Here is a 6,475-nt window from a genome sequence, read left to right as displayed (position 1 = left end):
GTTGTTGTAGAATATGCCAACGCCCCGGTAGAATCTCAAAAGTTCTTTCAACATCTTTGCAAGCAGCTTGTTTCCTTAAAAAGTAAGCACGCTTGTCATCAGCGACACTTGAAAATGCTTTGACAAATGATGCTCATGTTGCATAAACTCCGTCTGCTAAATAGTAGCCTCTTTTGTACTCCACACCGTTTACATGATAAGGGATGTCCAACATGTTTCGACAAGCATTGAGTTGAACATAGGACTAGTATATAATACATTTAAGTCGTTGTTTGAACCCGCCACACCAAAAAAGCATGCCATATCCAATTATCATACGAGGCAACGACTTCAAGCATAATAGTTAAGTGACTATGATCACCTCGCATATATTGGCCTCTCCACGCAACTGGACATTTTCTCTACGCCCAATGCATATAATCTATGCTACCCTTCATTACCGGAAAATCATGAATCTCTTCATGAGCCGCGTCCAATCGTTCAGTGTCATGCCTCAGTGGCTCTCTTAGGTAGTCATTTGTATACAAAACAATGATGCATTATGTAAAGTTGAGGAGAGACTCCCGGACAACACGTTCGGACATTTTCAAATACTCATCCAAAACATCCGGTGTATAACAGTATGCTAGCTGAGGTAGTGCTGTAGTAATCTTCAAATACGTACTAATACTCCATTTGCCACGTGAATTTTGTCTCATCTGATACCATCTAAAATATGGCGGTAATGGATTTGCGGAGTAGCTTACAATATCATCCATAATTCTAAGAAAACCACGTCGCCGCATCTGAAACTGTCGTTTGAAATTTTCGTTCGTATATTTGCAATACTCCTCAAAATAATTGTCCATCAAATGATCATGTGCACCATAATAATCACGACAATATTCCCCAACAATGGTATAAGAATTGACTTCATCTAAAATGTCGAGCGTAGTTTGTAACATCGTTTGAAGAAATCGAAGACGACATTGTTTTAATAAATAAAAATAAAAGATAGTTTGATATTGAAAAAGGAAGAATATAGAATGTAAGTGGTGAGAAAAAATGAGTAAAGTTGTGTAATAACACTTGGCAATAACACTTAGGTGTTAGCTGTTCTACCTCCTGGTTGCAAACCTTTGAGTTGCAAGTGGATCTTCAAAAGGAAGATGAAGGTAGATGGAACTATTGAAAAATTCAAGGCAAGGTTAGTCATTCAAGGCCTTAGACAAATGTCTGGAATAGACTATTTTGATACTTATGCCCCAGTGGCTCGTATCACTACCATTATACTACTGATTGTATTGTCTGCAAATTACAATCTGGTTATTCACCAGATGGATGTGAAGACAATATTCTTGAATGGTGATTTGAATGAGGAGGTTTATATGAACCATGTGATGACCCGAAAATTTCCGACCAAATTTAAACTTTATCTTTTTATGATTTAATATTTCCGACACGATAAGCAAAGTCTGTAATGTTAAAATCTCAAAAAGTTTGAACTGTTGTCATACATTCAATTACCCTTTGACTGTGCTCAACGATTCACGAACATTTAGGTGTATGTAGATATGTATATATAATATATAGTTGTATTAATTAAAAACATTAACAAAGTTTTTGATGAATAATATTTTACATAAACGTATTAGTTTCAATATAAGTTTATCGACGAAAATTAAAAGATAATATCAAATGATTGAATTATCAGATACATTGTGATTATGATTACGGGTCTCTGTTATGAGGTCCACTATGATTTAAGAAATCTGTTCTTTTTCACAACATTCGGAAAATGGTAAAGTGATTTACAAGTAAGAACAAATGTGTCAATTAACGAGAACTAGACAAGGACTAGTGGAGATTCTGTTTGATTTCCAATATTTTCCCCGTGACTGTGATAAGATAATTATTATAACTTTCATTTTGTTTAATGTGAAAGTAAGAACTTGTAGTGTAAATAACTTAGATGTTGAATATTGACAAGTTAAGTAAATCAACGTTTTACATTAAATGATTTCATACATTTAATTAACCATTGGACTTATCTTATGCTTCACCAACAAACGATGATTTAGAAACTTGAAACCTGTTATGCGTCATATATGATTTTACCTTTCTAAAACATATTATGATATAACGATTTTCATTATTTTAAACTTTTAACAAAATGTTTTTTTTTAAATATAATTAGTTTTGGAAAACAAAGTTATCATATTTATTTGAATTAGTTTCAAACGTACAAAAAAATGTTTTCAGTTTAAAAAGAACTTTATTATTAAAACATTTTACAAGATAAGCGATTTATGAATTTTGAGGAACTTAATTAAAAGCTTTGTATTTTCATGACCTGTCCTAATCCATCTGGACGAATACATTACATTTGGTTACATCGCGAGGTACTTGACCTCTATATGATACATTTTACAAACATTGCATTCGTTTTTGAAAAGACAATCTTTCATTACATCGAAAGTTGACGGCATGCATACCATTTCATAGTATATCCAACTATAATTGACTTAATAATAATCTTGGTGAACTTGATGACTCGAATGCAGCGTCTTATGAAATATGCCATGAATGACTCCAAGTAATATTTCTAAAATGAGCAAATGCACAACGGAAGATTTCTTTCGTACCTGAGAATAAACATGCTTTCAAGTGTCAACCAAAAGGTTGGCGAGTTCATTAGTTTATCATAAATAATCATTTCCATAATTTTAATAGACCACAAGATTTCATATTTCCATTTCTCATAAACATCATGCATAAAAATCATTCATATGGATTGAACACCTGGTAACCGACATTAACAAGATGCATATAGAATATCTCCATCATTCCGGGACACCCATCGGACATGATAATTTCGAAGTACTAAAGCATTCCAAATTTCAGAATGGGGCTTGTTGGGCCCGATATATCTATCTTTAGGATTCGCGTCAATTAGGGGGTCTGTTCCCTAATTCTTAGGCTACCAAGTTTAAAAGGGGCATATTCGGCTTCGATCCATTCAACCATATAATGTAGTTTCAATTACTTGTGTCTATTTCGTAAAACACTTATAAAAGCAGCGCATGTATTCTCAGTCCCAAAAATATATATTGCAAAAGCATTTAAAAAGGGAGTAATGAAACTCACTATACTGTATTTTGTAGTAAAAATACATATGACGAAACTGAACAATGCAGGATTGGCCTCGAATTCACAAACCTATATCATTCATATATGTATTAAAACATATTCTTGTAATCGAACAAATATTTATATTATTATTAGTGAAAATTTTTATATTAATAACTTATATATTTTATTATATTTCCATTTTGTATATTTTAGATATATAATAATATTAGTATATTTAAATTATGGGTGTTAAATATATTTTTATATGATTACTCTTTTTGTTTACAAAATACTAGTTATAATAACACTAGAATAATTATAATGATAATAATAATAATTTTCATACTACTAGTAATAATAATAGTATTAATAATAGAAAAAAAAATATAGATTTAAGGTAATAATACTTTTAGTAGTAATTATATTAATTTTATAATAATAACAGTGCTCATTAATGATAATCATATTAATAAAAATGATATTTTTAATAATAATACTTGTGTCAATATTAATAATACTAATAATTATAAAATGATACAAGTACTAATATTAATGAAAATAATAACAATTTGTATCATTCTCATAATAATAATAATAATAATAATAATAATAATAATAATAATAATAATAATAATAATAATAATAATAATAATAATAATAATAATAATAATAATAATAATAATAATAATCATAATCATGTTGATAATAGTAATACTTATATTGATAGTACGAATAATTATAAGATTTTTAAATAAAAACTACAATTTATTGATTTTGATATAGATAACAATAATAATAATAATAATAATAATAATAATAATAATAATAATAATATTAATAATATTAATAATAATAATAATAATAATAATAATAATAATAATGAATATATAATAACAATAATCTTAATCGTAATCATAATAACAATAATAATACTTATTCTATTAATAATAACTAAGTAAATGATAATATTTAGAATAATGATAATAATTACATTTAATAATAATACTAATTATTAATAATATTAATTAATAATAATAATTTTAATACTTTATGATAATAATAGTAATAACAATAATGATAAGTGTAATAATAACAATAATAATAATAATCATAATAACAATTCTAATAATAATACTAATAATAATAATAATAAAAATAACAATATTAATAATTAATAATAATAATAATAATAATGAAAGAAAAACTACCTCATATAAGTAGGCTTTAAAAAGAAAAAGGATGCCACCAGCAGGGATCGAACCTAAGACCTCTCGAATACCCGAATCAACACTTAACCATTTGACTGTGTCTACTTTTCTGTATTAATACCATTTCTATATGTATATATCCTATACTATTTCTGTGTCCCTTTCTTCCACAAAAATCAATCGATCCAGACCCATTATCCCCATAATCACGAATTACGAATTCAAATTAAAACATGAAATAAAATTTATAAGCAACCGTAGTGGAGTTCTTGATTACTAATAAAAGCAGAAAAAAATAAAAAAAATATGAATAAAGAGCTGCTCAGTTCGTGATAAAAAAAAAAAACTCACACACTGATTTTGAAATCCGGACATGTTTTGATGGTGCTTAAAAAATGAAATGTGTTCTAAATCATCTTTATAAACTTTCTCAATCATTAATTGATCCGAAAACACCCAACACAATTCGAATTTCTCTATGAACAAAGAGTTGACTTTTTGAAGAAATAACTTTGACTCCCAAAATTCGAATTCAATAGAATGAATTGGAGGTTCAAACTTTGCAGATAGTCTAACTAGACAATTCCTAACACAATTGAAATATTAGATTTTGAAAAGTGATTTAGAATTGAGCTGTTGTTTAAAAGTTTTTGAGAGCAGGGGACGGTTTTGGTTCCTTACTTATTATGATTTAATTCCGAAAAATTGATAGCTGTAAAATATTGTAATTGATATTGATGTCAAAGCAGAGGGGTATAAAATACTATTAAATTTTTGCAGGAAACACTATTAAATACGATACAATTTTACACAAGATATTTATTTATTTATAGAATGGATATACTTAAACCTTGCTACAACACTTATAGACAGTGTACCTAATCGTACAGTAGTGTAGTTTTTAGTAAGTCCGGTTCGTTCCACAGGGAAATCTTTAAACAAAGCTCAACGCTATATTAGTTTACTTTTATAAAAATACAAACATATATATAAGTAATATTATTATTATAAAGGGGGGTTTTTACCGTTTAATGACCGGTTTGTCGATTTTAAGATTTTAGTCGCAGTTAAAACCTAATGTAAAATATAAAATAAATACAAGACTTAAATTAAAGCGTAAAGTAAATAACGATAATGAAATTGCGAATAATAAAAATGCGATAAAATAAAATTGCGATAATTAAAAAGTACGATAATTAAAAGTGCGATTAAATAACAATAAATAAAAGTGCGATAATTAGAAGTGCAATTAAATATAAAATAAAGGAAATTAAATATGAAATAAAAGAATTATGCTTATTTAAACTTCCGTAATCATGATGTTTGACGTGTTGATTTTAGTTTTATGCCCATGGGTTAATTGTCCTTTGTCCTGGATTATTCAATATGTCCATCTGGTTTTTGTCCATAACAGTCCATCAGTCATAAATATAAATTGCAAGTGTCCTCGTCAAATTATTATTATACCCGAAGTTAAATATTCCAACTAATTGGGGATTCGAATTGTAACAAGGTTTTAATACTTTGTTTAATGAATACACCAGGTTATCGACTGCGTGTAAACCAAGGTTTTACTACTTTGTTAACAATTACACCAATTACCCTTGAATGTAATTTCACCCCTGTTTTAATTATTCTAGTGGCTATTAATCCATTCCCGTGTCCGGTTAAATGAACGATTATTCGTACATATAAATACCCCGCCCATCGTGTCCGATTGAGTGTATATGGTAATTTATAGGGACGCCCAATTGTAAATCTTTATATTAACATTAACAAACTTTCATTTAGTTAAACAAATATAAAGCCCATTAATAGCCCATAGTCTAATTTCCACAAGTGTCGTTCTTTTGTCCAAACCCCAATTATGGTACAAAGCCCAATTACCCAATTTTAGTAATTAGCCCAACATCATGATTACTTCGTTTTAAATAAGCATAATAATAACTTAGCTACGAGACATTAATATAAAAAGGTTGAACATAACTTACAATGATTAAAAATAGCGTAGCGTTACACGGACAGAATTTCGACTTACACCCTTACAACATTCGCTAACATACCCTTATTATTAGGATTTAAAATTAAAATTAAAATTAAAATATAAATTATATATATATATTACGTATATATTGAGAGAGAGATTGAAATAGAAT

The sequence above is a fragment of the Rutidosis leptorrhynchoides genome, chromosome 2 (genome assembly GCF_046630445.1).
Source record: "Rutidosis leptorrhynchoides isolate AG116_Rl617_1_P2 chromosome 2, CSIRO_AGI_Rlap_v1, whole genome shotgun sequence".
Lineage (NCBI taxonomy): Eukaryota > Viridiplantae > Streptophyta > Magnoliopsida > Asterales > Asteraceae > Rutidosis > Rutidosis leptorrhynchoides.
Note: the sequence above shows the minus strand (reverse complement) of the source record.